Consider the following 17,456-nt stretch of genomic DNA (forward strand, 5'->3'; position numbering starts at 1 on the left):
GTATTGTTGGTACTAGTTTAGGGTACATATGATTTTTGGTTGCTCTATATTACACTTTTTGTGAGGCAAGGTAACAAGAAATAGCTGTTTTGGCACCGTTTTTATTTTTTGTTATTTACAACATTCATCTGACAGGTTAGATCATGTGGTATTTTTATAGACCAGGTTGTCACGGATGCGGTGATACCCAATATGTATACATTTTTTTTCTTAATGTAAAATTTACACAGTGATTTCTTTTTTTAAACCAAAAAAAATCATGTTTTAGTGCTTCCATAGTCTGAGAGCCATAATTTTTTCAGTTTTTGGGCGATTACCTTGGGTAGGGTATAATTTTTGCGGGATGAGATGACGGTTTTATTAACACTATTTTGGGGTGCGTGTGACTTTTTGATCGCTTGCTATTACACTTTTTGTGATGTAAGGTGACAAAAAATGGCTTTTTTTTTACACAGTTTTTATTTTTATTTTTTTACGGTATTTACCTGAGGGGTTAGGTCATGTGATATTTTTATAGATCTGGTTGATACAGACGCGGCGATACCTAATATGTATACTTTTTTTTTTATTTATGTAAGTTTTACACAATAAAAGCTTTTTTAAAACAAAAAAAATGATGTTTTAGTGTCTCCATATTCTGAGCCACAGTTTTTTTTTTTTTTGGGCGATTGTCTCAGGTTTGGGCTAATTTTTTGTGGGATGAGGTGACGGTTAGATTGGTACTATTTTGGTAGGCAAACGCCTTTTTGATCGCTTGCTGTTGTACTTTTTGTAGTGTAAGGTGACGAAAAAATGGTTTATTTAGCACAGTTTTTATTTTTTATTTTTTATGGTGTTTATCTGAGGGGTTAGGTCATGTGATATCTTTATAGAGCCGGTCGATACAGACGCGGCGATACCTAATATGTACACTACCCCCCCCTATTTTTTACCACATTTTTTTTACTTTATTTGGGGAAAATGACGTTTTTGTTTATTTTTACTTGAAACTTTTAATTTTTTGGGAGAAATACTTTATTTTTTCAACTTTCTTTTCACTTTATCTTTTGTCCCACTTTGGGACTTGAACTTTTGGGGGTCTAATCCCTTTTCAATGCATTACAATACTTCTGTATTGGAATGCATTGGCTGTATGAGTAATACAGTGAGTATTACTCATACAGCTTCCGGCCTGTGAGATCCAGGGGGCTGGATCTCACAGGCTCGTCACCGGAAGGCAGCGCGATGCCTTCCTTAGGCATCGTGCTGCCTTCCATGCCATCGGGTCCCCCCTACAGCCGCATGGGGACCCGATGCCACCACCCGATGCCGCTGCAACCGCAGGTAAAAGCCGCAAACCGCAGGTCGGCGGTGATCGTAAGTACCAGGACAACATGCCATACCGGTACGTCATGTGTCCTGAAGAGGTTAAAAGCAGAGAAATTTTAATTTCTAAAATTGTGAAATTTTCCACAATTTCTTGTAAATGTTGGACTTTTTTAAATAAATAAAGGTAAAACACATTGACTCAAATTTATCATTAACATGAAGTACAATGTGTCACGAGAAAACAGTCTCAAAATGGCTTGGATAAGTGAAAGCATTCCAGTGTTATTACCATATAAAATGACACGTCAGATTTCTAAATATCGGCCTTGGATTTAAGGTGAAAGGTGACTTGGTACTGAAGGGGTTAATACACTGCTCAAAAAAATAAAGGGAACACAAAAATAACACATCCTAGATCTGAGTTAATTAAATATTCTTCTGAAATACTTTGTTCTTTACATAGTTGAATGTGCTGACAACAAAATCACCCAAAAATAAAAAAATGGAAATCAAATTTTTCAACCCATGGAGGTCTGGATTTGTAGTCACACTCAAAATTAAAGTGGAAAAACACACTACAGGCTGATCCAACTTTGATGTAATTTCCTTAAAACAAGTCAAAATGAGGCTCAGTAGTGTGTGTGGCCTCCACATGCCTGTATGACCTCCCTACAACGCCTGTGCATGCTCCTGATGAGGTGGCGGAGGGATCTCTTCCCAGACCTGGACTAAAGCATCTGCCAACTCCTGGACAGTCTATGGTGAAATGTGACGTTGGTGGATAGAGCGAGACATGATGTCCCAGATGTGCTCAATTGGATTCAGGTCTGGGGAACGGGCGGGCCAGTCCATAGCATCAATGCCTTCGTCTTGCAGGAACTGCTGACACACTCCAGCCACATGAGGTCTAGCATTGCCTTGCATTAGGAGAAACCCAGGGCCAACCGCACCACCATATGGTCTCACAAGGGGTCTGAGGATCTCATCTCGGTACCTAATGGCAGTCAGGCTACCTCTGGCAAGCACATGGAGGGCTGTGCGGCCCTCCAAAGAAATGCCACCCCACACCATTACTGACCCAATGCCAAACCGATCATGCTGGAAGATGTTGCAGGCAGCAGAACGTTCTCCACGGCATCTCAAGACTCTGTCACGTCTGTCACATGTGCTCAGTGTGAACCTGCTTTCATCTGTGAAGAGCACAGGGCGCCAGTGGCGAATTTGCCAATCTTGGTGTTCTCTGGCAAATGCCAAATGTCCTGCACAGTGTTGCGCTGTAAGCACAACCCCCACCTGTGGATGTTGGGCCCTCATATCACCCTCATGGAGTCTGTTTATGACCGTTTGAGCAGACACATGCACATTTGTGGCCTGCTGGAGGTCATTTTGCAGGGCTCTGGCAGTGCTCCTCCTGTTCCTCCTTGCACAAAGGCAGAGGTAGCGGTCCTGCTGCTGGGTTGTTGCCCTCCTACGGCCTCCTCCACGTCTCCTGATGTACTGGCCTGTCTCCTGGTAGCGCCTCCATGCTCTGGACACTACGCTGACAGACACAGCAAACCTTCTTGCCACAGCTCGCATTGATGTGCCATCCTGGATAAGCTGCACTACCTGAGCCACTTGTGTGGGTTGTAGACTCCGTCTCATGCTACCACTAGAGTGAAAGCACCGCCAGCATTCAAAAGTGACCAAAACATCAGCCAGGAAGCATAGGAACTGAGAAGTGGTCTGTGGTCACCACCTGCAGAACCACTGCAGCTGAGGTAGCTAGCTGGGTAACAGTTAGAAAGCGGGGTAGAGGGAAGAGTGCCAGGGAGGCTAGCCCTGATCTGACACACCCCAACAAGTTTGCATGTTTGGCAGATGAGGGGGATATCAGTCCAGGGACGGCACTGCCGCAGCCGGACACTTCCTCTGCCAGTCAGGGGAATGTCAGCTCCGGTAAGCAGGGGACCAGGAGAGCAGGGCAGGCCAGACAGGTGCTGGTAGTGGGAGACTCAATTATTAGGGGAACAGATAGGGAAATCTGTCACAAAGACCGTGATCGCCGAACAGTGTGCTGTCTTCCTGGCGCTAGAGTTCGACATATCGCGGATCAGGTTGACAGATTACTGGGAGGGGCTGGAGAAGATCCAGCGGTCATGGTCCATATCGGAACCAATGACAAAGTTAGGGGTAGGTGGAGATTCCTTAAAAATGATTTCAGGGATTTAGGTCAAAAGCTTAGGGCAAGGACCTCAAAGGTAGTATTTTCCGAAATACTACCGGTACCACGGGCCACACAAGAAAGGCAGCGGGAGATTAGGGAAATTAACAAGTGGCTCAAGAACTGGTGTAGAATGGAGGGGTTTGGGTTCCTGGAGAACTGGGCCGACTTCTCTGTCGGCTACAGGCTCTATCGTAGGGACGGGCTGCACCTCAATAGGGAAGGGGCAGCTGTGTTGGGGAAGAAGATGGCTAGAAGGTTGGAGGAGTGTTTAAACTAGGGACTGGGGGGGAGGGTAATTACACTATAGAATGGGAAGATAGTGCAGATAGAGACCGGGGGCAAGGTAGTGGGACTGGGGGAGGAATGGAAGGAGGGACTAGAACAGTTCAGATGGAAAGGTGTAGGGTAAAAAATATACATAAACCTCTCAAATGTATGTATACTAATGCCAGAAGCCTGACTAATAAAACTGGTGAACTGGAATTAGTGATGTGTGAGGAGGACTATGACATAGTGGGAATAACTGAGACATGGCTGGATGATAGCTATGACTGGGCAGTTAATGTACAAGGTTCCAGTCTGTTTAGAAAGGATCGTCAAAACCGGAGAGGTGGAGGGGTCTGCCTTTATGTAAAGTCTTGTCTAAAGCCCACACTCCGTGAAGATATAAGTGAGGGACATGAACATGTGGAGTCACTGTGGGTAGAGATACATGGAGCTAAAAACAACAATAAATTACTAATAGGAGTCTACTATAAACCACCTAATATACCAGAGTCCACAGAAAATCTACTACTTAACGAGATAGACAAGGCGGCAAATCATAATGAGGTGGTTATTATGGGGGACTTCAACTACCCAGATATAGACTGGGAAACTGAAACTTGTATATCTCATAAAGGAAACTTGGCAATAACCAAAGACAATTATCTCTCCCAACTGGTTCAGGACCCGACTAGAGGGACGGCCATACTGGACTTAATATTAACCAATAGACCTGACAGAACAACAGACGTGCAGGTTGGGGGACACCTGGGAAATAGTGACCATAAAGTAATAACCTTCCAATTATCATTCAAAAGAGCGTTTCTACAGGGAGGAACAAAAATACCAAACTTCAAAAAAGCTAAATTTAGCCGACTAAGAGAGGCCATAGGACTAACTAACTGGGACAAAGTTCTCAAAAATAAAAATACAGCCAAAAAATGGGATATCTTTAAAAACATCCTAAAATCTCATTGTGAGAGGTTCATACCGTATGGGAATAAAAGGTTAAGGAACAAAAATAAACCAATGTGGATAAACAGAACTGTAAAGAAAGTAATAAATGACAAAAAGAAAGCATATAAAACACTAAAACAGGAGGGTAGCACGGAAGCACTGAAAACGTATAAGGAAAAAAACAGAACATGTGAAAAACAAATAAAAGCGGCCAAACTAGAGACCGAGAGATTAATTGCCAAAGAGAGTAAAACTAACCCTAAAATGTTCTTCAATTATATAAATGTTAAAAAGTATAAATCTGAAGGTGTCGGCCCTTTAAAGAGTAATGAGGGGGGAGTCGCAGAGAGCGACGAGGAGAAAGCAAAGCTGTTAAATATTTTTTTCTCCAATGTATTCACTGAGGAAAATAAACTGTCAGATGAAATGCTGAATGTTGAAATAAATTCGCCATTAAAAGTGTCCTGTCTGACCCAGGAAGAAGTACAACAGCGACTTAAAAAGATCAAAATAGACAAATCGCCAGGACCGGATGGCATACACCCCTGTATCCTAAGGGAATTAAGTAATGTCATAGCCAGACCCTTATTTCTGATATTTCAATGGATGTCGTGTATCTGGACTTCTCCAAAGCATTTGACACTGTACCACATAAAAGGTTAGTATATAAAATGAGAATGCTCGGACTGGGAGAAAACGTCTGTAAGTGGGTAAGTAACTGGCTCAATGATAGAAAACAGAGGGTGGTTATTAACGGTACATACTCAGATTGGGTCACTGTCACTAGTGGGGTACCTCAGGGGTCAGTATTGGGCCCTATTCTCTTCAATATATTTATTAATGATCTTGTAGAAGGCTTGCATAGTAAAATATCAATTTTCGCAGATGACACTAAACTGTGTAAAGTAATTAACACTGAAGAGGACAGTATACTACTACAGAGGGATATGGATAGATTGGAGGCTTGGGCAGATAAGTGGCAGATGAGGTTTAACACTGACAAATGTAAAGTTATGCACATGGGAAGGAATAATGCAAGTCACCAGTACATACTAAATGGTAAAACACTCGGTAACACTGACATGGAAAAGGATCTAGGAATTTTAATAAACAGCAAACTAAGCTGCAAAAAACAGTGTCAGGCAGCTGCTGCCAAGGCCAATAAGATAATGGGTTGCATCAAAAGGGGCATAGATGCCTGTGATGAGAACATATTCCTACTACTTTACAAATCACTGGTCAGACCACACATGGAGTACTGTGTACAGTTCTGGGCTCCTGTGAACAAGGCAGACATAGCAGAGCTGGAGAGGGTCCAGAGGAGGGCAACTAAAGTAATAACTGGAATGGGGCAACTACAGTACCCTGAAAGATGATCAAAATTAGGGTTATTCACGTTAGAAAAAAGACGACTGAGGGGAGATCTAATTACTATATATAAATATATCAGGGGGCAGTACAGAGATCTATCCCATCATCTATTTATCCCCAGGACTGTGACTGTGACGAGGGGAAATCCTCTGCGTTTGGAGGAAAGAAGGTTTGTACACAAACATAGAAAACACGGTAAGAGCAGTGAGACTATGGAACTCTCTGCCTGAGGAGGTGGTGATGGTGAGTACAATAAAGGAATTCAAGAGGGGCCTGGATGTATTTCTGGAGTGTAATAATATTACAGGCTATAGCTACTAGAGAGGGGTCGTTGATCCAGGGAGATATTCTGATTGCCTGATTGGAGTCGGGAAGGAATTTTTTATTCCCCTAAAGTGAGGAAAATTGACTTCTACCTCACAGGTTTTTTTTTGCCTTCCTCTGGATCAACTTGCAGGATGACAGGCCGAACTGGATGGACAAATGTCTTTTTTCGGCCTTATGTACTATGTTACTATGTTACTCATTTATTGGTGGTGTCTTGCTAATTGCCTATAATTTCCACCTGTTGTCTATCCCATTTGCACAACAGCTTGTGAAATTCATTGTCACTCAGTGTTGCTTCCTAAGTGGACAGTTTGATTTCACAGAAGTGTGATTGACTTGGAGTTACATTGTGTTGTTTAAGTGTTCCCTTTATTTTTTTGAGCAGTGTATGTGGAAACACTAGAGTTGCCTCCATAAGACTTTATTCACACTTGTGCTTTGACATAATAAAGGATTGATGGATGCTTTTGTCAACATTTAGCCCTGGTACCCTCAATGTTAATCAGATCTTAGCTCAGATACCCAATCAGACCCCCAGTCCAGTGTTAATCAAACCTCAACTCAATGTTAATAAGACCCCCAATCAGACCTCTGATCAGACCCCCAATGTTAATTAGACCCCCAATCAGACCTCAGATGAGACCCCTAATGTTTCTAAGACCCTCATGTTTCAAAGACCATCAATCAGACCCCAAATCAGACCCCAGTGTTCATGAGACCCCAATGTTAATCAGACCTCACAGAATAAAAATAAACTTACCTCTTCTGCTCCAGACGCTGCTCCTGAGAACCAGTTCCTGCTTTTCCTGCCATGCTGTGACCCAACCTCGCACAACGTGAGGTCACAGAGTGTGCCAGTTATGGTCTGCGGCTAACAACGTCAAGGAATTGGGGGGTACAGAGCAAGCACAGGGAGTACTGCATTAAACACTTCCCAGTCCTCCTGCACTAACGCGCACTTCCATAATGAAAGTTCTCATTAGTATTCACTCCATAAGACGCACAGACGAAAAAGTGCGTCTTATAGGGCTAAAAATATGGTCATTTCTTCTTTAGAAAATCAGGAGGATAGTTTTCTGAAGTCACTCCATGTACTCTACTTCCTATCCTGGCTTTTTAACTCCCTCTTTGTTTGGACTTTTAGCATGGGAAACAATCTTTTAGACAAACTAGACTATCACTACGACCATAGAGAGCCCCTTCAGAGATTCGATTAGAGCATCACACATTAATCATCACTAATTAATGCAACACTTTTCTCTGGGCATCTTAATTTAGACCTATCAAGTTAACAAAAGAGCTCTCAAAGTGTTATCCCAATTCTACACCTACTTATATCATAAGGATAAGGATAAAAAAATTTACACTCACATTAGCTGTAAGCTAACAATGGGTTGCCTATCTATATAGGATCTTTGTTTCTTTGTGCTGACTGCCACAGAAGAACAATATTTTGTAATTAATCTTCAGTGGTATAGTACTGGCAAACTGAAAAAGAAAAACAGGCAAACTGTCACGAGGGTGTCAAGAACCACGCATGACTCCGTTATACCCGGGGTCAGGAAGTCGCATCGGTTGGCTGCACGCTCTATGTAAGATAGGGCTGTTTCCTTATGGTAGCTTTCTGGGTTTGCTTTGCAACCCTTTTTGGCTCACTCAGGGATCCGTAGCTCCTTCTCCTCAGCTGTTCCTTGTCCAGCACTCCCAACCTCCTTATATTCCCCTCTCACACTTCTCTGGTTGCCAGATATAGAGCTTCCTGCCTGGACATCTATTCTGACCCTCTGGAGCTGTGTTGCTGCGTTCTCTGGTTGTTGGTCCAGAACGCTACCCTCCGGATCCCTGTTGGACCTTTGTGGTCTGCTGTGGTCGCCCACCTGGGTGTATGTGTTTGTCTGTATTGTCTGTCCTCTCCCTGGTGTTTCCTTCTTAGTGTTAGTGGTGTGGACTAGCGATCCCACCGGCCCGTTCACTATCTAGGGCTCATTTTAGGGAAAGCCAGGGTTTAGGCACGTGATCGCCACACGGGTGAGGAACCCGTCTAGGGACGTCAGGGCAGTCAGGTGCCAGCCGCAAGGTGAGTCAGGGGTCACCACCTTTCCCTCTCCCTTGGGCAGGGCTTTCCCTTTTCCCTCCCTGTGCGTGACGCCGGTCATTACACAAACATTTTAAAACTATTTCTTTTCTCTGAATATTGAGTTTTTAATAAATACATTTTTTCTGACAGTTGTCCCTTTAAGTCTCACTAAGGTGCTCTTGCCCTGATTTGCCAGAAATTCAATCAGCAAATCAAGTAAAATTTCATATAGGGTAAAATATTCTTCTAAATAGATAAATACAGTAACAAAGTGCACCTTAGCACATTTGATTATTTACTGACCATCACAAAAGAAACCTAGAGAAGAGTGAAATTAAGTTGACGAAGTGGAATTCGATCCGAAATTCAGGAAAAATTTAATTCGCACTGAAGTCCGAATTTCCTCACGCTTCAAGGTAGCGAATCACATATTTTCTTAACATGGCTACTGCACATGTTAGGACATGAAGCAAAGAACTCTAGGAACAAAGGATCACCCACAATGCCATGCCTGCAGCCAATCAGCAGCCATCCAGCCCCTGTGATGTCACAGACCTATAAATAGCCTCAGCCATCTTGGATGCTGCCATTTTCCAGTGTACTTAGTGCAGGGAGAGACGTGAAAGGACAGTGCTAGGAAAGACTTTATTGTGCTGAAAAAAAGATTTACAAGTTCAGGGAAAGATCATTCAAGGTCTAGGGAAAGGATAGGGATACATTATCTACACTATAAAAGGAGAACAGGGTCCCAAAGGGGAGTGTACAGCCTGGGTAATAGTAGCGATTCTATTACACCTTGCTGCACTAATTGGGGATCCAATTATACTGCTTCTTTTAGGTTTGCACTATATTATAGCTCAGTAATTCCAGCAAACCTTGCTTGTTATTGGGGTGCAAGTGCTATGTGATACAGCCATTTACGGGGTGTATTAATAGGAACTATACGTACGTCTTATTAGCCATTTTTCGGTGAAAGTGCATTTCTTTATAGACATTTGTGTGGTTTATTAAGAAAAAAAAGTATGTCTTATTAGCCGTTCAGCAGTGAACGTACATTGTTTAATAGACATTTTTGTGGTGTATTAATAAGAAAAGTAAGGGCGTGTTATTAGCCGTTTTGCGGTGAACGTACATTTTTGTGGTGTATTAATAGGAAAAAAAAGGGCTTGTTATTAGTAGTGATGAGCGGCAGGGGCTATATTCGAATTCGCAATATTTCACAAATATTTGGGTGAATATTCGTTATATATTCGCAAATTCGTGAATTCGAGATTATTTTCTTGATTGCGAAAAATCAGCAATGTAATATTCGCATAATGTGCACGAAATTCAGGCGTGGGTCACTTTTGCTACATTTTCCAAGCTGCTAGAAGTTTCCTGAGACTGGAGAAAATGGTTGGCGTGGCAGAACATTAAAAATGACTTTATATGCAGTTAGAGTGCTCCAGTATATTCGCGATTGCGCTAATTGGCACTAATGATGCAAATATTTTGGCACCATATGCAAAACTTCACATTTTAGCAGGTCTGCATGTATGTATGAACAGCAGGACCTATCACACTACCTAACAGACTGCACTGCAACAGCTACATTATATCAGTATATAACCTACACGGACTATCTCCCACTATCTGTATTATATATATATATATATATATATATATATATAAGCTATCTAACAATCTAATGTAGTGTGGAAAGCACAGAGCACAGCAATAACACTGCTTTCTCTCTCAGAACTTTAAAAAACTGCAGAAAATGGCTGGGGAGGTTCTTATATAGTAAGGGGTAGGCAACTTTCCTTTTGGTTGCTAGGGATGTTGCTAAGCTCAGGCAAAGACACTGCAGCCTTCTCATTGGCCCACAAGCAAGAAGGGAGGTTACTGATGAAAAAAAAACCTAGAATATTCTAAATATATTCTAAATATTTCCAAATTCTCGAAGTGCAAATATTCGCGTCCGAACACTAGTTATTAGCCGTTTTGGGGTAAACGTACATTGTTTCATAGACATTTTTGTGGTATATTAATTAAGGGCGTATTATTAGCTTTTCAGCGGTGAACGTACAATGTTTTATACACATTTTAGGGGTGTATTAATTTACTTTTAATTTAATTATTTTATTTTATAGTATGTCAGACAGACAATTTACAGGCCCTTCAAAAGGAATTGGCAGTGGCCAAAATGTTTCTGGCGCAGGCAAAAGTAGCAGCAGAAGAAGGGGGGGTGGCAGCAGGAGTCGCAAAGAGAGGCTTGAGTTCCCAGTGTCATCTAGTGGTCGTGTCTTGAGCAGCAACCCAGCGGTGCTTGAATGGTTGACTCTGTCTTCGACTTCATCACAAGTGACATCAGACACCCCCAGCCAAGAGTCGCTGGGTTCCTCTGACACGACGCTTAGTGGGCATGGCCCGGCAGCAGTCCCTGTGCCCTCAACTGTCCTCAACCTGCCTCTGTCATTTTCTGTTTCCTCAGCGCAAGAAGTATTATATGTCGTGGGCTTGGCTCCACTTTTCAGCGAGGAAAAGCTACTAGAGGACAGTCAGCAGCTACTGCCCAGCCTCCGACTGGAGAAGAAAAAGTTCATTCTCCAGAAGCGTCAAAGAGTCTATACCGTAAAAACTGTGAATCTGTCGAATAGACTTCCTCAGGACGTGGTCACAGCAGGAACAGTGGACAGTTTTAAAAAGGGTTTAGATGAATTCTTAAAAGTAAACAACATTAATGCTTATGAAAACATGTAGAAATCTGAGTCTCACTTCCCTCTGGGATTCGTGTCCCCACCTACCCTTGGTTGAACTTGATGGACTTATGTCTTTTTTCAACCGTATCAACTATGTAACTGTCACGGCTGAGGATGGGGGAAATCCTCAGCCGTGTGGAGCCCGGTGATGTTATGGCTGCTTGACCAAGAAGACAGGATTAGGGAGCAGGTCACCTCCTAAAGGCATCCCTAACCTGACCCTGGCTCCTAGCTACATGAGCCAACCTTGATGGTAGGAGGGCTCATGCTCCGGAACCTAGAAGTCCCTGCTAGCCCTCAAGATGGCCCTAAACTAGGAGCTGAGTAAGACAACCCACTCCTCCAAGACACGGAGGAGCAGGAGTCTCAATGGCCAAGCTGCTGGAAAAGGGGAGACATAAACAGCTCTATGGATATGGCAGGTGAACAAAGAGTTCCACCTACCTGCCACAGCCTTGCTGACTGGATCCCTGTGTAAGCAGGGTGCAGATCACAAACGCATCCCCACACAGGGACCCAGATCCATAGCTGCACAAGATCACAACAAAACATCAAACGGACATCACACATCACTAGAAATAAACTTAATGAGACATTATGGTTATGACCACAGGGGTGGCTCTTACTGGCAGGTAGTAAAGACAGGAGGCTGCTTTCAGCTAAGCATGGCTGAAGCAACCTGCAGACCTGGAAAAGCAGTGAGGCTATATAGGCCAAGAAGCCACACCCCACAGTCGGACACACCCAGTGCACACACACACTAGGAAGGAGATTAACCCTTCCAACACCAGGGAAGGGAAAACACCACTTAAAGGGGACGTGCACACAATAACATAAAAAGCAAGTGCACACATACACACATCACACAAAACCGCATGCACAACATAGCAAGCTGCAATGGCACAGCTCAGACTGCTACGCTGCCACATACATACTGTTGCCAGCGGCAACCACAGGTGAGGCGAATACCACAGCCCTCACCTGTGATTGACAACCAAAGAAAACCGCATGCGGTTCAGGAGTCACGGTCATAGCCATGGCCGTGACAGTAACTTTGTAAGATCTGGAGGAGACATCTGCCGCTTCCTCTAGTAGGCGGAAAAATAGTGATTATGAGAGACGCGTGGGAACTGATGTTGTGAGTGGACAGGCTCCTGGCCCTGAGACCGTTGAGGGGGACATCAGTGACGTGCAGACTGTAGCGGATGATGATTATGTAGCCGATTGCACTTGGTAGCCGGGTGAAAAATGGGGCTTCATCATGATCAGAAAAAGATGGTGGCAGCTTGCGTGTGAGGCAGCGGCTGAAGGTGGTAGCGTAGCCATGAGTCAGCAGGGTGGCAGCAGTGGGAGGTTTGGAGCCAAACATGCCCGGGGTAGATCACCCACTTCGCAGGAGCCTATCTGCCCGAAAAGTAGCGGTGAAGGGGTTCACGGAGGCAGCAGTAGGAGGTAGTCAGTGCAGAATGTTTGGGGAAAAATGCCATACTCGGCGGTCTGGCAGTTTTTTATCAAGCTGTCGGAGGAGGTAAACATGGCCATTTGCCGAATCTGTGGACAGAAGGTGTAGCGTGACCGGGATGCCAATGTTGGCACCACGGCCCTCCATCAACTCATGCAGCATTACCATAAAGTGACCTGGGAGAACTGTGGTGCTAATGTAGTGGTCCAGCCTGCCGCGGCAACCGCTGCATCACCCAGTGGCCCGCATCCCTTTTCTTGCAGTAAAGGCTCCACCACCTCAGCCGAAGGGAGCTGTCTGTCCTTCCCATCATCTACTGGTCCTGATGCTCCTGCTCCTCATCCTCCTTCTCCTCATCAGTCCTTTCTTCATCAATCGATCACCGAAGCGATTGCCAAGAGACAAAAGTATGGACTCTGCACTTGTGTTGAGCGAGCATGCTTGGCCGAATACCTGTTCGGCTCAAGCATCGCTATGCTCGGCACATGGCGGTACTCGGCCGAGTACCACATGTGCTCGAGCGCCATGCTTTAGTCTCCTCCCCGCACCTTTTGCGGCTGCTAAACAGCCAATAAACGTGCAGGTAAGTACTGCCATCACTGTAATGCCAGTAGCCATGTTGGCTACTGGCATTACACTGATTGGCTGGCCGGAACGCGTCATCGGGTTCTATATAGCACCCGATGATGCGGGTTCGGCTCATTGCGACTCAGGGAGAGCTGCGCTTAGGAAGGGACAGATAGTGTAGGGAGTTTGTGATCACAATTTATAAAAAAAAAAATTATTTTTTTATTATTTTATTATTTTCTGAACCAAATATATAAAATTCCATATCATACCATTCAAATATACAAAAATAGTTGTACACTGCTTAATACAATTGATCCTGTTTACCCCCCCCCCCCCCCTATTTCACTGCTGCGAGATGCATGTCTTAATTTCTACTGTGGTTTCCGTTTCCGTAGCTACCAATGACCGGGCTTTTGGAGCGAAAAACCTACCCTCTCCAACATCCCTCTAGTTTCCTTGCTATTCTTCTATCGGCTTCAATGTTATCCATCCGAGCCCTCCATTCGATGGAGCTGGGACTATTTTTTGTACCCCAATATTTAACAATCAAGGCCTTCGCAACCACGAAGCCCGCCAGACACACTCGTATCTGGTAGGCCGTAAAGTCAGAAGGAGAGAAGTGACACAATAATGCCTGCATAAAACATCGATTCAATGTAATCTTATATCTTCTAGATAGTTCCTCATAGATGTTAGTCCAAAAACCACTCACTTCTGAGCAGTTCCAAAGTAAGTGACCTAGATCGGCATTTTCTGGTGAGCATTTCCAACACAGGTCCTTTTTTTCCTTATATATTTTGGCGAGGAAGGCGGGGGAGTAGTATAGGCGATGTACAATCTTGAACTGAGTCAGTCTATATTTCTGCGAAATCGATACTTTTTTTATGTTTTGATATATTATATCCCATTCCAAGGTGCTCCCATCGCCCAGTTCAGCTTCTCAGCCTCCCTCACTTTTGAATGTTGTTATTTCCCCTAAACAGTCCTGAAATCTATGATATATTTGAGAAAGTGTGAGTTGTGTATCCTTAAATCTAAAACAGTAATCCAAGAAGGAATTTGCCCTAACAGTCAAAAGGCTGTTATCCTCAGTGCTCCTATATGCGTGACTAATTTGTGCGTATCTATATCTATCTAAAAAGGTAACAGGTGTGCCTTTTATTAATGCATCTAAAGGGATAATATTACCATGTGATATTATGCGAGTTAAGCGATTAATACCAGGTGCGTTGCAATATTTGTGATCTACAATTGACATAAATTCTGTTAAATTATGATTATGCCAAAGTGGGGTAAAGTTAACAGGGCATTTTACACCCAATATACTTTTAATCTTATTCCAGACCCTATTTAGTGTATCACTGATTAAACATTGTTTTTTTCTTTTGCCCGGGTGGCCAGTCTCCAAAATAGAAAAAATATCCCCATATGGCCCCTGAAAGTCCCTTGCCAGGATACCTAATAGCAAAGTGGACTGGTGGTCCGCCCCCCCCCCCCCCCACCACTTTATCTGGGCTGCAATATAATATCCTTGAAGAAATGGAAGGGAAAGACCACCATCTCTCTCAGAGAGGCAGAGGTATTTTTGCTTGATCCTAACCCTTCCCCAGATTAACTCATTCAACAGTTTATCCAGCAGCCCAAAAAAAAATCATCGATCCATATCGGACACGCTGTCAAGGGGTATAGAGCGATAGGGAGGACCACCATCCTAATCAGTGCAATCCTTTCCACCTGTGACAGAGGCAGCTACTGCCAAGTCCAAATCTTCTCTGACCTTATTAATCATAGGTATAGTATTTAAGAGATTATATCTAGACAGATCCGCACTAATTCTAATACCCAGATATCGAATAGAGTCAGTTAACCCAAGTGGCCTGATACCTAAGGGGCCATCAGGGGGTGCTCGAGCAAGGGGAAGAAGTTCAGACTTATCCCAATTCACTTTATACCCTGAAAGTGAACCGTATTCTCTCAAGATATTCATGACCGGTGTAACCGCTTTCCACCCTTGCCTCAGAAATACTAGAATATCGTCCGCGTATAGACTAATCTTGTCCGCCTCTCCTCTCCCACCGAAGCCAGTGATCTCACTAGATTGTCGGATTTTGCATGCAAGGGGTTCCAAAGCCAGGGCGAATATCAAAGGTGAGAGGGGACAACCCTGCCGGGTACTTCGCTGTAAAGGGAACTGTTCGGAGTCAATCCCATTTATCCTAACCCTGGCGGTAGAGTCACAATAGAGTAATTGTATCCATTTAATAAAATGCTCCCCCAGGTTCATTCTGTCCAAAGTTCCCCACAGGAAGGGCCACTCCACCCTGTCAAAGGCCTTCTCGGCATCCAAAGACAGGATGGAGCGGTCCTCCCCTTCCCCGACATATACAGTGGGGGAAATAATTATTTGACCCCTCACTGATTTTGTAAGTTTGTCCAATGACAAAGAAATGAAAAGTCTCAGAACAGTATCATTTCAATGGTAGGTTTATTGTAACAGTGGCAGATAGCACATCAAAAGGAAAATCGAAAAAATAACTTTAAATAAAAGATAGCAACTGATTTGCATTTCATTGAGTGAAATAAGTATTTGAACCCTCTAACAAAAAAAGACTTAATACTTGGTGGAAAAACCCTTGTTTGCAAGCACAGAGGTCAAACGTTTCTTGTAATTGATGACCAAGTTTGCGCACATTTTAGGAGGAATGTTGGTCCACTCCTCTTTGCAGATCATCTCTAAATCCCTAAGGTTTCGAGGCTGTCTCTGTGCAACTCTGAGCTTGAGCTCCCTCCATAGGTTTTCGATTGGATTAAGGTCCGGAGACTGACTAGGCCACTCCATGACCTTAATGTGCTTCTTCTTGAGCCACTCCTTTGTTGCCTTTGCTGTATGTTTTGGGTCATTGTCGTGCTGGAACACCCATCCACGACCCATTTTCAGTTTCCTGGCAGAGGGAAGGAGGTTGTCGCTCAGGATTTCACGATACATGGCTCCGTCCATTTTCCCGTTTATGCGAATAAGTTGTCCTGTGCCCTTAGCAGAAAAACACCCCCAAAGCAAAATGTTTCCACCCCCATGCTTGACGGTGGGGACGGTGTTTTGGGGGTCATAGGCAGCATTTTTCTTCCTCCAAACACAGAGAGTTGAGTTAATGCCAAAGAGCTCTATTTTGGTCTCATCAGACCACAGCACCTTCTCCCAGTCACTCTCTGAATCATTCAGGTGTTCATTGGCAAACTTCAGACGGGCCTGCACATGTGCCTTCCTGAGCAGGGGGACCTTGCGAGCCCTGCAGGATTTTAATCCATTGCGGTGTAATGTGTTTCCAATGGTTTTCTTGGTGACTGTGGTCCCTGCTAATTTGAGGTCATTAACTAACTCCTCCCGTGTAGTTCTAGGATGCTTTTTCACCTTTCTCAGAACCATTGACACCCCACGAGGTGAGATCTTGCGTGGAGCCCCAGAGCGAGGTCGATTGATGGTCATTTTGTGCTCCTTCCATTTTCGAACAATCGCACCAACAGTTGTCACCTTCTCTCCCAGCTTCTTGCTAATGGTTTTGTAGCCCATTCCAGCCTTGTGCAGGTCTACAATTTTGTCTCTGACATCCTTGGACAGCTCTTTGGTCTTTCCCATGTTGGAGAGTTTGGAGTCTGCTTGATTGATTGATTCTGTGGACAGGTGTCTTTTATACAGGTGACTAGTTAAGACAGGTGTCCTTAATGAGGGTGACTAATTGAGTAGAAGTGTCTAACCACTCTGTGGGAGCCAGAACTCTTAATGGTTGGTAGGGGTTCAAATACTTATTTCACTCAATGAAATGCAAATCAGTTGCTATCTTTTATTTAAAGTTTTTTTTTCGATTTTCCTTTTGATGTGCTATCTGCCACTGTTACAATAAACCTACCATTGAAATGATACTGTTCTGAGACTTTTCATTTCTTTGTCATTGGACAAACTTACAAAATCAGTGTGGGGTCAAATAATTATTTCCCCCACTGTATATTAAGAAAGGCTCTACGAATATTAGATTGTATATTGCATTTGGGGATAAAACCGGTCTGATCCAGATGAATCAGGCAGTGAATAACCCCCCTCAACCTATTAGCGAGCAATTTAGCTAGTATCTTATAGTCGGTATTAAGTAATGAAATTGGACGATATGCCCCAACTTC

Source organism: Bufo bufo, chromosome 7 (genome assembly GCF_905171765.1).
Source record: "Bufo bufo chromosome 7, aBufBuf1.1, whole genome shotgun sequence".
NCBI classification, from domain to species: Eukaryota; Metazoa; Chordata; class Amphibia; order Anura; family Bufonidae; genus Bufo; species Bufo bufo.